Genomic DNA, 16972 nt, shown 5'->3' with positions numbered 1-16972 from the left:
CTATGGACGTCAATCAAAATCCAACGCTTGAGTGCCATTGACGTCCATAGACGTCAAATGCACTTTTCTGCGGCTGGTAAATGGGGACGCTCTCGCGCACACTGTGAGTGATTTTGGGACTTCTGGGATGTGTAGAACGAAGAAGACTGTAGATCAGAGCAAGAATGGTGGTTGTCTATGTGCTCCACGCGCACCATACTTTCTGCGGCTCCGTGGTTGTTGCATAGTTGTATGTGTACACCATGTGTAATATATTCTGTGTATTATGCTCTGTGTGTATATGGACATATATGTGTACACCATGTGTAATTATGTTTTCTGTGTGTATGTGGATGTGTGCGTACACTATGTGTACATGTGAATGTGCAGGTGTATGTGTACCATGTGCTCGCTATGTGTGGTTTTAGATGCAGCTGTGTCAGCACTTGTGCCCAAGACAAGTTTCCTGTCAAGGACTAATAAAGTATATCTTAATCTTAAGAAGTGAAGAAGGAGGAGAAGACGAGCGCGATCGGTACAGAGATAAAAAAAGTCTGAAAAAGTTTCTATTTCTAGAGAAAAACGACGGGCAGAGCCTGGAAAAAGTGTAACGTGGAGCTGGAGGAAAGCTTAGCCACGGATGCTATTAGCATAGCTCCAGCATGAAGTGATCAGAGGAGGCAGGAAAGGTAAACTCATCTAGATGATCAGCACCAGAAAGCGGATCGCGGAGTCAGTTTCACCAGTTGCTGTCTAACCGACGTGACGACGAACCGAGAGATCAGCGCGGTGAGTCGCTGCCGCGGCCGCGTCCAGCAGAGAGGCTGAAGACGCCACGACGTCTCCCTCCTTCAGAGACGAGGGGAAGCAGCAGGAGGAGAAGTAGGAGAGGGGAGGGGAGGAGAGGGGAGGGGAGGGGGTGGAGGTGGAGGGGGAGGGGGGCGTAGGAGAGGCTGAGGGGGCAGCAACCGCTCGTACTTGTTGTATTTTAGTTGTTGTTGTTGTTTTGTTTTGTCTTTTTTTTTTGGGGGGGGGGGGGGGGGTCAATGAAAAAACATGTGAAATGAAATTTTCAGATGTCTTACATGTTTTTGAAGCCAAAATTAAAACGGATAAATCACTATTTTTCTTGAGAGACTCTCTTTCACAAAAATGCATTTTTCTCAGCTTTCTAGAAAAAAAGTGGTCTTTTTGGTGCAACCAGGCTCTATTCAACTTAAGATAAATCAAGAATGGAACAAGGTACAAACAAATGGTTTTTCCCTAGTTATATAGAGAGTCTCCTCTTTCCTTTGAGCTGTTTTGTGTTTTCAGAGTCATAGTACCAAATATTCTCTGGGTCTTGACATATTACTCAAAATGCCCCAAAACGCTGGCACATGGCACTGACCATTTTATAAAATGGTCTGGCACTCAATGAGTTAAATATCTTTGAAAATCGGTTCTGGCCCGATTTCAGCCAAACTTCTGCGTTGGGCTGCAGTAGCTGAGCTCCGCCACAGGGGGTGCAGTAAGCTGCAGGGACAGGGCTGCAGTAGCGGAGCTCGGCCACAGGGGGCGCAGTGAGCTGGGAGGGAGGCAGCAGCCAGAGCTGCTCTGATGGAGTCTCAAACTGTACATAGCAACAAAATTGAGGCAAATAAACAAATATGAGGAACGCTTCACGAATTTGCGTGTCATCCGAGGCACCAGCACAATCTTCTCTGTATCGTTCCAATTTCATGAAATGTGTTTTTCCACAATAACATGCTGTGAAAATGTGAAAATGTTTGAAAATGTTTTTACATAATAACAAGATTGACTTTTGTTTATTTTATGAGAAACACTTGACGAATTTGAAATTCGTAAAGCATTCCTCATCCTGAGGATGACAAGCAAAAAAAGACCTCCTCCGGGGAGACGGATCCTGATTGTCCTGTGGGGTTACTTTTGGCCACGTTCTGGTGAATTTGCTAAGCTTGTAAACAAGTCTGGGAGGGAGGCAGCAGCCAGAGCTGCTCTGATGGAGTCTCAAACTGTACATAGCAACAAAATTGAGGCAAATACACAAAAATGAGGAACGCTTCACGAATTTGCGTGTCATCTGAGGCACCAGCACAATCTTCTCTGTATCATTCCAATTTAATGAAATGTGTTTTTCAACAATAACATGTTGTGAAAATGTGAAAATGTTTGATTTTTGGTAAAAAAAAAAACTTTTCGACACCCGCGAACGTTAAAAATCTTTGAAGATCGGCTCTGGCCCGATTTCAGCCAAACTTCTGCGTTGGACTCCCCTCGGCCCCCAGACGACATATCCAAATTTGGAGAAATTTGAAGAAATGTGATTTTTGGAGAAATCTGAAGAAATTTGGGGCCAAAAAAACTTTTCCTACACCAGCAAACGTTAAATATCTTAGAAAATCGGCTCTGGCCCGATTTCAGCCAAACTTCTGCGTTGGGCTGCAGTAGCGGAGCTCCGCCACAGGGGGCGCAGTGGGCTGGGAGGGAGGGAGCAGCCAGAGCTGCTCTGATGGAGTCTCAAACTGTACATAGCAACAAAATTGAGGCAAATACACAAAAATGAGGAACGCTTCACGAATTTGCGTGTCATCCGAGGCACCATCACAATCTTCTCTGTATCGTTCTGTAGCAAGTGCTAAGTTGAATAGAGTAGGTAATAGGCTAATCAGAAGATAAGGCGGGAGGATTAAATTGCTCTGATGTACAGAATGTGAATGAAAACCAAAGACAAAGGAAGTTGCTTGAAGTAAAGTGTATTGTACACAGGTGAGAGTTATATACAAAATATACAGTTGGCCAAAAGCTTGATAGTAATAACTAAATTATCAATAGACTAAGTCTCGTTCAGTATACTTCGATTCAACAGGCAATGATCAGTCACACACACAAATAGTAAATCACACCAGTATCAAACCCATGCAGCAAGTTGCTGCCAGCCCCAAGAGTCTTTTCTCGTCCACCCCAAAAGAGAGGGAGAGAGAGAGAGAAAGTCTGTATGAGGTAGGTGGTTGTGTATTGTCCGGGAAGGGGGGAGAAAAGGGGATTGGGCTGGTGGTTGTGTGGGTGAGGGTGTGTGTGAGGGGATGCCTGGAGTAGAGCACAAAGTGCTATCGTTGGTGTCTTGCTGCTCAAGCAGACACATGGGTCTGGTTCCTTCCCGTCCTAGCTCGCCATCAGTGTCTCAGGGTAACCTGGCCTGCATAGACACAAGGCCCAATTTAAGCAATCAACAATAAATAAATCACAGCTGTGTCACTTTCAGATATCATAAACTCAATAGTAAATAAAGTGAAATAAATGTTAAATCCACTTATTACAACCACTGATGTAAGACATCACTTCCGGTTAGCATTACCATTTCCGCCTGCTAGCGTTAGCATTAGCGGCTAAGCTAACGGACCATGCTAACGGCTAAGCGCTAACGCCAACTGTCCGTTGCAGCACACATTAAAGGTGTACAGAAATGGCCGTTTGTCCTGTTTGTCGCGCCGAGTTGTCACGAGCTGCAACACGAGTTTACCCGAGTGAGGAAAACGAATTTGATTGGTCGTTATCCAGCGGGCGGGATATTCAAAGCTTGGGGCGAGCCCGAGCTCCGTGTGTGTGTGCGTGTCTCAGACGTTTGAATGACGGATGATGGATCCAATATCAGTGGCTGGTGAATCGTGTACAGGCTGACGTATAATCCGTGCGCCTGCATTATCCAATGCGAAAAAAAAAATACACACTTTCATCCCGGATTTACTCAAAAATAGAATTTTGCACAAAGTTTGGCCTACAACGTCTGAAAGATGAGTTATCACATTAATTTTATGACCCAAAGTGGGCTCAAATTCAATTTTCTTTTCTGTACACCTTTAAAGACATTTAACATTGAACACATTACCCATACACATTTATACATTCATCCGTAAACACATCCCATTCACAGAAACTGTACTGTACCAACATTACTGGAGCAACAATCAGAGCAGGCACGTAGCACTTAGCATGTAGCAGCTTAACAGGTAGCAGCAGCAGGTAACACACAAAACAGCACTCACCAATTCCGCTGTTCATTCAAGCACACAGTCAAAGACTCGACCCAGATCGGCGGCCGTGGATGCATCTAAAACAATTAACTCATTGAGTGCCGCGCTCCTTTCCAAAGTTTTAGTCAAGTGTACCGGCAATTTAGACCATTTTTGACTTTTTATGTAGAGCCACAGTGTATTCTATATTATTGCCACCAACACATTGCCACCAACACATACTGTGGCTCAATTGAAAGGTTTACCTTAATGCTTCAAGTGGCCACAAACCGTTTGTTTCTACGTGCCTCTGTTCCTGAGAAAAGTCAAGCTAAACATGGCTGGGTTTCACCAAAATCCCTCCTTTTTTTCTAGAAAAGGAGATACAGCGTCTTTTATGAAAGGTGCGCTGTTTGTGTCTGTCGCTCTTCTCACACTCGCATTTCTGGATCAAAGGGCTCGTATAAGATAAATATATACAACAGTTGTTGTTCTATTCACAAAACCACCATCGGGGGCGGGGGGGGCGCCACTAAACAACAATAACACAGACGCACCGTGCCGTGTCACAGCTTCTCCCCGCGGAGCGTGAGGGTCAGTCGGCCACCGCGGCTCGGGAATACCGGTCCCGCCGGTGGTCGCGGTCCTTCTGTGGTACGGGTCGGTGATGCCGGTCTGCTTTGGCCCAGAGACCATCAGATTTTACCGCGGGAGGACTTTGGGGAGGACACGGTGTTGCTCCAGCTGAAGACCGGGCGGACTGTCGGCTGAGAGCTTCCTGGTTCAGCTCCGAGCAGCTGGAGCAGCTGGAGCAGCAGCGCGGGTGAGAACAGAGCAGCAGCGGAGCAGCTGCGCTGCATCTGCATGCAGAACTCGTTTGCAGAAGCCGAGTTATGATAAAAACTTCCAGATCATGAGCTGTCATGTGACTTTGATCGTCATCTATTTCAGTTCTCCTCGTCGTAGAGTCCCCAAATTTACATATAATGTGTATTAAAGTGTCTATTTTCATAATTTAAAAAAAAAGCAAAAAACGTAAAATTACGTTTTCGGCACTCAACGCATGGGAACGAAAAACGAGAAATTACGTGGTTGGCACTCAATGAGTTAACACAACACTGTATACCTTGCATTCTGTTACTATAATGACGATAAAGATGAGAATAGTTAGTTAGAGTTACCAAGCGGTCGGCTTTCTGCCACAGACAACGCCGCTGCTCCCACGCTCAGTTCACTCTCTCTTTCAGTCTGACCTGCTGCTATCTCTACTGCCGTATAACGTGCCTAGCGGAAGCTCTGATTGGCTCAACCAACTCTCACGAGATGCACACAAATCTCGCGAGAAAACAAAACAATGATGACGTCACACAGGTATCTGAGACCTGGGTTACAGTTCCAATTTAATGAAATGTGTTTTTCCACAATAACATGTTGTGAAAATGTGAAAATGTTTGAAAATGTTTTTGGGTATTAAAAGGGGGCCATCACACATGAGTCACGGCCCCCTTTTAATACCCTGTCAGGAGGCCAAAAGTAACCCCACAGGACAATCAGGATCCGTCTCCCCGGAGGAGGTCTTTTTTTGCTTGTCATCCTCAGGATGAGGAATGCTTTACGAATTTCAAATTCGTCAAGTGTTTCTCATAAAATAAACAAAAGTCAATCTTGTTATTATGTAAAAACATTTTCAAACATTTTCACATTTTCACAGCATGTTATTGTGGAAAAACACATTTCATGAAATTGGAACGATACAGAGAAGATTGTGCTGGTGCCTCGGATGACACGCAAATTCGTGAAGCGTTCCTCATTTTTGTGTATTTGCCTCAATTTTGTTGCTATGTACAGTTTGAGACTCCATCAGAGCAGCTCTGGCTGCTGCCTCCCTCCCAGACTTGTTTACAAGCTTAGCAAATTCACCAGAACGTGGCCAAAAGTAACCCCACAGGACAATCAGGATCCGTCTCCCCGGAGGAGGTCTTTTTTTGCTTGTCATCCTCAGGATGAGGAATGCTTTACGAATTTCAAATTCGTCAAGTGTTTCTCATAAAATAAACAAAAGTCAATCTTGTTATTATGTAAAAACATTTTCAAACATTTTCACATTTTCACAGCATGTTATTGTGGAAAAACACATTTCATGAAATTGGAACGATACAGAGAAGATTGTGCTGGTGCCTCGGATGACACGCAAATTCGTGAAGCGTTCCTCATTTTTGTGTATTTGCCTCAATTTTGTTGCTATGTACAGTTTGAGACTCCATCAGAGCAGCTCTGGCTGCTGCCTCCCTCCCAGACTTGTTTACAAGCTTAGCAAATTCACCAGAACGTGGCCAAAAGTAACCCCACAGGACAATCAGGATCCGTCTCCCCGGAGGAGGTCTTTTTTTGCTTGTCATCCTCAGGATGAGGAATGCTTTACGAATTTCAAATTCGTCAAGTGTTTCTCATAAAATAAACAAAAGTCAATCTTGTTATTATGTAAAAACACTTTCAAACATTTTCACATTTTCACAACATGTTATTGTGGAAAAACACATTTCATGAAATTGGAACGATACAGAGAAGATTGTGCTGGTGCCTCGGATGACACGCAAATTCGTGAAGCGTTCCTCATTTTTGTGTATTTGCCTCAATTTTGTTGCTATGTACAGTTTGAGACTCCATCAGAGCAGCTCTGGCTGCTGCCTCCCTCCCAGACTTGTTTACAAGCTTAGCAAATTCACCAGAACGTGGCCAAAAGTAACCCCACAGGACAATCAGGATCCGTCTCCCCAGAGGAGGTCTTTTTTTGCTAGGCCCCACGAGCGAAGAAGCAAAGGCTGTGTGCTGCGCTGCTTTTGGACGGCAGTGAAGGTGCCCAAACCCACCTACTGTCTGAGGCAGGCACACGGGCAATGCGCCTGCCTGGACTATGCCTTGGCAAATCTACCGAGCAACACCAGTGATTCCAGACAAATGCAACAGGCACACAACCGCACCACAACAAGGCCGGCAGATCAAAATGTGGAAACGCTTCACGAATTTGCGTGTCATCCTTGCGCAGGGGCCATGCTAATCTTCTCTGTATCGATTCCAATTTATTATATGCACTTGCCGAAGCAAGCACAATGACTCATGTGTGATGGCCCCCTTTTAATACCCAGTCAGGAGGCCCGACCCCCTGCCACCGGTGCGGCCCCTAGCGCTCCTGGCCTGAAAAGACAGGCCTTTTGGCTACAAAAACGTGAGTTTCCATTTTTAATCTACACATACATTTACAGTGTTGATATTCTGGCAGTTTGACTTGTTTACAAGCTTAGCAAATTCACCAGAATGTGGCCAAAAGTAACCCCACAGGACAATCAGGATCCGTCTCCCCGGAGGAGGTCTTTTTTTGCTTGTCATCCTCAGGATGAGGAATGCTTTACGAATTTCAAATTCGTCAAGTGTTTCTCATAAAATAAACAAAAGTCAATCTTGTTATTATGTAAAAACATTTTCAAACATTTTCACATTTTCACAGCATGTTATTGTGGAAAAACACATTTCATGAAATTGGAACGATACAGAGAAGATTGTGCTGGTGCCTCGGATGACACGCAAATTCGTGAAGCGTTCCTCATTTTTGTGTATTTGCCTCAATTTTGTTGCTATGTACAGTTTGAGACTCCATCAGAGCAGCTCTGGCTGCTGCCTCCCTCCCAGACTTGTTTACAAGCTTAGCAAATTCACCAGAACGTGGCCAAAAGTAACCCCACAGGACAATCAGGATCCGTCTCCCCGGAGGAGGTCTTTTTTTGCTTGTCATCCTCAGGATGAGGAATGCTTTACGAATTTCAAATTCGTCAAGTGTTTCTCATAAAATAAACAAAAGTCAATCTTGTTATTATGTAAAAACATTTTCAAACATTTTCACATTTTCACAGCATGTTATTGTGGAAAAACACATTTCATGAAATTGGAACGATACAGAGAAGATTGTGCTGGTGCCTCGGATGACACGCAAATTCGTGAAGCGTTCCTCATTTTTGTGTATTTGCCTCAATTTTGTTGCTATGTACAGTTTGAGACTCCATCAGAGCAGCTCTGGCTGCTGCCTCCCTCCCAGACTTGTTTACAAGCTTAGCAAATTCACCAGAACGTGGCCAAAAGTAACCCCACAGGACAATCAGGATCCGTCTCCCCGGAGGAGGTCTTTTTTTGCTTGTCATCCTCAGGATGAGGAATGCTTTACGAATTTCAAATTCGTCAAGTGTTTCTCATAAAATAAACAAAAGTCAATCTTGTTATTATGTAAAAACACTTTCAAACATTTTCACATTTTCACAACATGTTATTGTGGAAAAACACATTTCATGAAATTGGAACGATACAGAGAAGATTGTGCTGGTGCCTCGGATGACACGCAAATTCGTGAAGCGTTCCTCATTTTTGTGTATTTGCCTCAATTTTGTTGCTATGTACAGTTTGAGACTCCATCAGAGCAGCTCTGGCTGCTGCCTCCCTCCCAGACTTGTTTACAAGCTTAGCAAATTCACCAGAACGTGGCCAAAAGTAACCCCACAGGACAATCAGGATCCGTCTCCCCGGAGGAGGTCTTTTTTTGCTTGTCATCCTCAGGATGAGGAATGCTTTACGAATTTCAAATTCGTCAAGTGTTTCTCATAAAATAAACAAAAGTCAACTTGTTATTATGTAAAAACACTTTCAAACATTTTCACATTTTCACAACATGTTATTGTGGAAAAACACATTTCATGAAATTGGAACGATACAGAGAAGATTGTGCTGGTGCCTCGGATGACACGCAAATTCGTGAAGCGTTCCTCATTTTTGTGTATTTGCCTCAATTTTGTTGCTATGTACAGTTTGAGACTCCATCAGAGCAGCTCTGGCTGCTGCCTCCCTCCCAGACTTGTTTACAAGCTTAGCAAATTCACCAGAACGTGGCCAAAAGTAACCCCACAGGACAATCAGGATCCGTCTCCCCAGAGGAGGTCTTTTTTTGCTAGGCCCCACGAGCGAAGAAGCAAAGGCTGTGTGCTGCGCTGCTTTTGGACGGCAGTGAAGGTGCCCAAACCCACCTACTGTCTGAGGCAGGCACACGGGCAATGCGCCTGCCTGGACTATGCCTTGGCAAATCTACCGAGCAACACCAGTGATTCCAGACAAATGCAACAGGCACACAACCGCACCACAACAAGGCCGGCAGATCAAAATGTGGAAACGCTTCACGAATTTGCGTGTCATCCTTGCGCAGGGGCCATGCTAATCTTCTCTGTATCGATTCCAATTTATTATATGCACTTGCCGAAGCAAGCACAATGACTCATGTGTGATGGCCCCCTTTTAATACCCAGTCAGGAGGCCCGACCCCCTGCCACCGGTGCGGCCCCTAGCGCTCCTGGCCTGAAAAGACAGGCCTTTTGGCTACAAAAACGTGAGTTTCCATTTTTAATCTACACATACATTTACAGTGTTGATATTCTGGCAGTTTGACTTGTTTACAAGCTTAGCAAATTCACCAGAATGTGGCCAAAAGTAACCCCACAGGACAATCAGGATCCGTCTCCCCGGAGGAGGTCTTTTTTTGCTTGTCATCCTCAGGATGAGGAATGCTTTACGAATTTCAAATTCGTCAAGTGTTTCTCATAAAATAAACAAAAGTCAATCTTGTTATTATGTAAAAACATTTTCAAACATTTTCACATTTTCACAGCATGTTATTGTGGAAAAACACATTTCATGAAATTGGAACGATACAGAGAAGATTGTGCTGGTGCCTCGGATGACACGCAAATTCGTGAAGCGTTCCTCATTTTTGTGTATTTGCCTCAATTTTGTTGCTATGTACAGTTTGAGACTCCATCAGAGCAGCTCTGGCTGCTGCCTCCCTCCCAGACTTGTTTACAAGCTTAGCAAATTCACCAGAACGTGGCCAAAAGTAACCCCACAGGACAATCAGGATCCGTCTCCCCGGAGGAGGTCTTTTTTTGCTTGTCATCCTCAGGATGAGGAATGCTTTACGAATTTCAAATTCGTCAAGTGTTTCTCATAAAATAAACAAAAGTCAATCTTGTTATTATGTAAAAACATTTTCAAACATTTTCACATTTTCACAGCATGTTATTGTGGAAAAACACATTTCATGAAATTGGAACGATACAGAGAAGATTGTGCTGGTGCCTCGGATGACACGCAAATTCGTGAAGCGTTCCTCATTTTTGTGTATTTGCCTCAATTTTGTTGCTATGTACAGTTTGAGACTCCATCAGAGCAGCTCTGGCTGCTGCCTCCCTCCCAGACTTGTTTACAAGCTTAGCAAATTCACCAGAACGTGGCCAAAAGTAACCCCACAGGACAATCAGGATCCGTCTCCCCGGAGGAGGTCTTTTTTTGCTTGTCATCCTCAGGATGAGGAATGCTTTACGAATTTCAAATTCGTCAAGTGTTTCTCATAAAATAAACAAAAGTCAATCTTGTTATTATGTAAAAACACTTTCAAACATTTTCACATTTTCACAACATGTTATTGTGGAAAAACACATTTCATGAAATTGGAACGATACAGAGAAGATTGTGCTGGTGCCTCGGATGACACGCAAATTCGTGAAGCGTTCCTCATTTTTGTGTATTTGCCTCAATTTTGTTGCTATGTACAGTTTGAGACTCCATCAGAGCAGCTCTGGCTGCTGCCTCCCTCCCAGACTTGTTTACAAGCTTAGCAAATTCACCAGAACGTGGCCAAAAGTAACCCCACAGGACAATCAGGATCCGTCTCCCCGGAGGAGGTCTTTTTTTGCTTGTCATCCTCAGGATGAGGAATGCTTTACGAATTTCAAATTCGTCAAGTGTTTCTCATAAAATAAACAAAAGTCAACTTGTTATTATGTAAAAACACTTTCAAACATTTTCACATTTTCACAACATGTTATTGTGGAAAAACACATTTCATGAAATTGGAACGATACAGAGAAGATTGTGCTGGTGCCTCGGATGACACGCAAATTCGTGAAGCGTTCCTCATTTTTGTGTATTTGCCTCAATTTTGTTGCTATGTACAGTTTGAGACTCCATCAGAGCAGCTCTGGCTGCTGCCTCCCTCCCAGACTTGTTTACAAGCTTAGCAAATTCACCAGAACGTGGCCAAAAGTAACCCCACAGGACAATCAGGATCCGTCTCCCCAGAGGAGGTCTTTTTTTGCTAGGCCCCACGAGCGAAGAAGCAAAGGCTGTGTGCTGCGCTGCTTTTGGACGGCAGTGAAGGTGCCCAAACCCACCTACTGTCTGAGGCAGGCACACGGGCAATGCGCCTGCCTGGACTATGCCTTGGCAAATCTACCGAGCAACACCAGTGATTCCAGACAAATGCAACAGGCACACAACCGCACCACAACAAGGCCGGCAGATCAAAATGTGGAAACGCTTCACGAATTTGCGTGTCATCCTTGCGCAGGGGCCATGCTAATCTTCTCTGTATCGATTCCAATTTATTATATGCACTTGCCGAAGCAAGCACAATGACTCATGTGTGATGGCCCCCTTTTAATACCCAGTCAGGAGGCCCGACCCCCTGCCACCGGTGCGGCCCCCAGCGCTCCTGGCCTGAAAAGACAGGCCTTTTGGCTACAAAAACGTGAGTTTCCATTTTTAATCTACACATACATTTACAGTGCTGATATTCTGGCAGTTTGACTTGTTTACAAGCTTAGCAAATTCACCAGAATGTGGCCAAAAGTAACCCCACAGGACAATCAGGATCCGTCTCCCCGGAGGAGGTCTTTTTTTGCTTGTCATCCTCAGGATGAGGAATGCTTTACGAATTTCAAATTCGTCAAGTGTTTCTCATAAAATAAACAAAAGTCAATCTTGTTATTATGTAAAAACATTTTCAAACATTTTCACATTTTCACAGCATGTTATTGTGGAAAAACACATTTCATGAAATTGGAACAATACAGAGAAGATTGTGCTGGTGCCTCGGATGACACTCAAATTCGTGAAGCATTCCTCATTTTTGTGTATTTGCCTCAATTTTGTTGCTATGTACAGTTTGAGACTCCATCAGAGCAGCTCTGGCTGCTGCCTCCCTCCCAGACTTGTTTACAAGCTTAGCAAATTCACCAGAACGTGGCCAAAAGTAACCCCACAGGACAATCAGGATCCGTCTCCCCAGAGGAGGTCTTTTTTTGCTAGGCCCCACGAGCGAAGAAGCAAAGGCTGTGTGCTGCGCTGCTTTTGGACGGCAGTGAAGGTGCCCAAACCCACCTACTGTCTGAGGCAGGCACACGGGCAATGCGCCTGCCTGGACTATGCCTTGGCAAATCTACTGAGCAACACCAGTGATTCCAGACAAATGCAACAGGCACACAACCGCACCACAACAAGGCCGGCAGATCAAAATGTGGAAACGCTTCACGAATTTGCGTGTCATCCTTGCGCAGGGGCCATGCTAATCTTCTCTGTATCGATTCCAATTTATTATATGCACTTGCCGAAGCAAGCACAATGACTCATGTGTGATGGCCCCCTTTTAATACCCAGTCAGGAGGCCCGACCCCCTGCCACCAGTGCGGCCCCTAGCGCTCCTGGCCTGAAAAGACAGGCCTTTTGGCTACAAAAACGTGAGTTTCCATTTTTAATCTACACATACATTTACAGTGTTGATATTCTGGCAGTTTGACTTGTTTACAAGCTTAGCAAATTCACCAGAATGTGGCCAAAAGTAACCCCACAGGACAATCAGGATCCGTCTCCCCGGAGGAGGTCTTTTTTTGCTTGTCATCCTCAGGATGAGGAATGCTTTACGAATTTCAAATTCGTCAAGTGTTTCTCATAAAATAAACAAAAGTCAATCTTGTTATTATGTAAAAACATTTTCAAACATTTTCACATTTTCACAGCATGTTATTGTGGAAAAACACATTTCATGAAATTGGAACGATACAGAGAAGATTGTGCTGGTGCCTCGGATGACACGCAAATTCGTGAAGCGTTCCTCATTTTTGTGTATTTGCCTCAATTTTGTTGCTATGTACAGTTTGAGACTCCATCAGAGCAGCTCTGGCTGCTGCCTCCCTCCCAGACTTGTTTACAAGCTTAGCAAATTCACCAGAACGTGGCCAAAAGTAACCCCACAGGACAATCAGGATCCGTCTCCCCGGAGGAGGTCTTTTTTTGCTTGTCATCCTCAGGATGAGGAATGCTTTACGAATTTCAAATTCGTCAAGTGTTTCTCATAAAATAAACAAAAGTCAATCTTGTTATTATGTAAAAACATTTTCAAACATTTTCACATTTTCACAGCATGTTATTGTGGAAAAACACATTTCATGAAATTGGAACGATACAGAGAAGATTGTGCTGGTGCCTCGGATGACACGCAAATTCGTGAAGCGTTCCTCATTTTTGTGTATTTGCCTCAATTTTGTTGCTATGTACAGTTTGAGACTCCATCAGAGCAGCTCTGGCTGCTGCCTCCCTCCCAGACTTGTTTACAAGCTTAGCAAATTCACCAGAACGTGGCCAAAAGTAACCCCACAGGACAATCAGGATCCGTCTCCCCGGAGGAGGTCTTTTTTTGCTTGTCATCCTCAGGATGAGGAATGCTTTACGAATTTCAAATTCGTCAAGTGTTTCTCATAAAATAAACAAAAGTCAATCTTGTTATTATGTAAAAACACTTTCAAACATTTTCACATTTTCACAACATGTTATTGTGGAAAAACACATTTCATGAAATTGGAACAATACAGAGAAGATTGTGCTGGTGCCTCGGATGACACTCAAATTCGTGAAGCGTTCCTCATTTTTGTGTATTTGCCTCAATTTTGTTGCTATGTACAGTTTGAGACTCCATCAGAGCAGCTCTGGCTGCTGCCTCCCTCCCAGACTTGTTTACAAGCTTAGCAAATTCACCAGAACGTGGCCAAAAGTAACCCCACAGGACAATCAGGATCCGTCTCCCCGGAGGAGGTCTTTTTTTGCTTGTCATCCTCAGGATGAGGAATGCTTTACGAATTTCAAATTCGTCAAGTGTTTCTCATAAAATAAACAAAAGTCAACTTGTTATTATGTAAAAACACTTTCAAACATTTTCACATTTTCACAACATGTTATTGTGGAAAAACACATTTCATGAAATTGGAACGATACAGAGAAGATTGTGCTGGTGCCTCGGATGACACGCAAATTCGTGAAGCGTTCCTCATTTTTGTGTATTTGCCTCAATTTTGTTGCTATGTACAGTTTGAGACTCCATCAGAGCAGCTCTGGCTGCTGCCTCCCTCCCAGACTTGTTTACAAGCTTAGCAAATTCACCAGAACGTGGCCAAAAGTAACCCCACAGGACAATCAGGATCCGTCTCCCCAGAGGAGGTCTTTTTTTGCTAGGCCCCACGAGCGAAGAAGCAAAGGCTGTGTGCTGCGCTGCTTTTGGACGGCAGTGAAGGTGCCCAAACCCACCTACTGTCTGAGGCAGGCACACGGGCAATGCGCCTGCCTGGACTATGCCTTGGCAAATCTACCGAGCAACACCAGTGATTCCAGACAAATGCAACAGGCACACAACCGCACCACAACAAGGCCGGCAGATCAAAATGTGGAAACGCTTCACGAATTTGCGTGTCATCCTTGCGCAGGGGCCATGCTAATCTTCTCTGTATCGATTCCAATTTATTATATGCACTTGCCGAAGCAAGCACAATGACTCATGTGTGATGGCCCCCTTTTAATACCCAGTCAGGAGGCCCGACCCCCTGCCACCGGTGCGGCCCCCAGCGCTCCTGGCCTGAAAAGACAGGCCTTTTGGCTACAAAAACGTGAGTTTCCATTTTTAATCTACACATACATTTACAGTGCTGATATTCTGGCAGTTTGACTTGTTTACAAGCTTAGCAAATTCACCAGAATGTGGCCAAAAGTAACCCCACAGGACAATCAGGATCCGTCTCCCCGGAGGAGGTCTTTTTTTGCTTGTCATCCTCAGGATGAGGAATGCTTTACGAATTTCAAATTCGTCAAGTGTTTCTCATAAAATAAACAAAAGTCAATCTTGTTATTATGTAAAAACATTTTCAAACATTTTCACATTTTCACAGCATGTTATTGTGGAAAAACACATTTCATGAAATTGGAACGATACAGAGAAGATTGTGCTGGTGCCTCGGATGACACTCAAATTCGTGAAGCGTTCCTCATTTTTGTGTATTTGCCTCAATTTTGTTGCTATGTACAGTTTGAGACTCCATCAGAGCAGCTCTGGCTGCTGCCTCCCTCCCAGACTTGTTTACAAGCTTAGCAAATTCACCAGAATGTGGCCAAAAGTAACCCCACAGGACAATCAGGATCCGTCTCCCCGGAGGAGGTCTTTTTTTGCTTGTCATCCTCAGGATGAGGAATGCTTTACGAATTTCAAATTCGTCAAGTGTTTCTCATAAAATAAACAAAAGTCAATCTTGTTATTATGTAAAAACACTTTCAAACATTTTCACATTTTCACAACATGTTATTGTGGAAAAACACATTTCATGAAATTGGAACGATACAGAGAAGATTGTGCTGGTGCCTCGGATGACACGCAAATTCGTGAAGCGTTCCTCATTTTTGTGTATTTGCCTCAATTTTGTTGCTATGTACAGTTTGAGACTCCATCAGAGCAGCTCTGGCTGCTGCCTCCCTCCCAGACTTGTTTACAAGCTTAGCAAATTCACCAGAACGTGGCCAAAAGTAACCCCACAGGACAATCAGGATCCGTCTCCCCAGAGGAGGTCTTTTTTTGCTAGGCCCCACGAGCGAAGAAGCAAAGGCTGTGTGCTGCGCTGCTTTTGGACGGCAGTGAAGGTGCCCAAACCCACCTACTGTCTGAGGCAGGCACACGGGCAATGCGCCTGCCTGGACTATGCCTTGGCAAATCTACCGAGCAACACCAGTGATTCCAGACAAATGCAACAGGCACACAACCGCACCACAACAAGGCCGGCAGATCAAAATGTGGAAACGCTTCACGAATTTGCGTGTCATCCTTGCGCAGGGGCCATGCTAATCTTCTCTGTATCGATTCCAATTTATTATATGCACTTGCCGAAGCAAGCACAATGACTCATGTGTGATGGCCCCCTTTTAATACCCAGTCAGGAGGCCCGACCCCCTGCCACCGGTGCGGCCCCCAGCGCTCCTGGCCTGAAAAGACAGGCCTTTTGGCTACAAAAACGTGAGTTTCCATTTTTAATCTACACATACATTTACAGTGCTGATATTCTGGCAGTTTGACTTGTTTACAAGCTTAGCAAATTCACCAGAATGTGGCCAAAAGTAACCCCACAGGACAATCAGGATCCGTCTCCCCGGAGGAGGTCTTTTTTTGCTTGTCATCCTCAGGATGAGGAATGCTTTACGAATTTCAAATTCGTCAAGTGTTTCTCATAAAATAAACAAAAGTCAATCTTGTTATTATGTAAAAACATTTTCAAACATTTTCACATTTTCACAGCATGTTATTGTGGAAAAACACATTTCATGAAATTGGAACGATACAGAGAAGATTGTGCTGGTGCCTCGGATGACACGCAAATTCGTGAAGCGTTCCTCATTTTTGTGTATTTGCCTCAATTTTGTTGCTATGTACAGTTTGAGACTCCATCAGAGCAGCTCTGGCTGCTGCCTCCCTCCCAGACTTGTTTACAAGCTTAGCAAATTCACCAGAACGTGGCCAAAAGTAACCCCACAGGACAATCAGGATCCGTCTCCCCAGAGGAGGTCTTTTTTTGCTTGTCATCCTCAGGATGAGGAATGCTTTACGAATTTCAAATTCGTCAAGTGTTTCTCATAAAATAAACAAAAGTCAATCTTGTTATTATGTAAAAACATTTTCAAACATTTTCACATTTTCACAGCATGTTATTGTGGAAAAACACATTTCATGAAATTGGAACGATACAGAGAAGATTGTGCTGGTGCCTCGGATGACACTCAAATTCGTGAAGCGTTCCTCATTTTTG

Source organism: Trachurus trachurus (genome assembly GCF_905171665.1).
Source record: "Trachurus trachurus genome assembly, chromosome: 9".
Lineage (NCBI taxonomy): Eukaryota > Metazoa > Chordata > Actinopteri > Carangiformes > Carangidae > Trachurus > Trachurus trachurus.
This window is presented reverse-complemented; position numbering follows the sequence as displayed.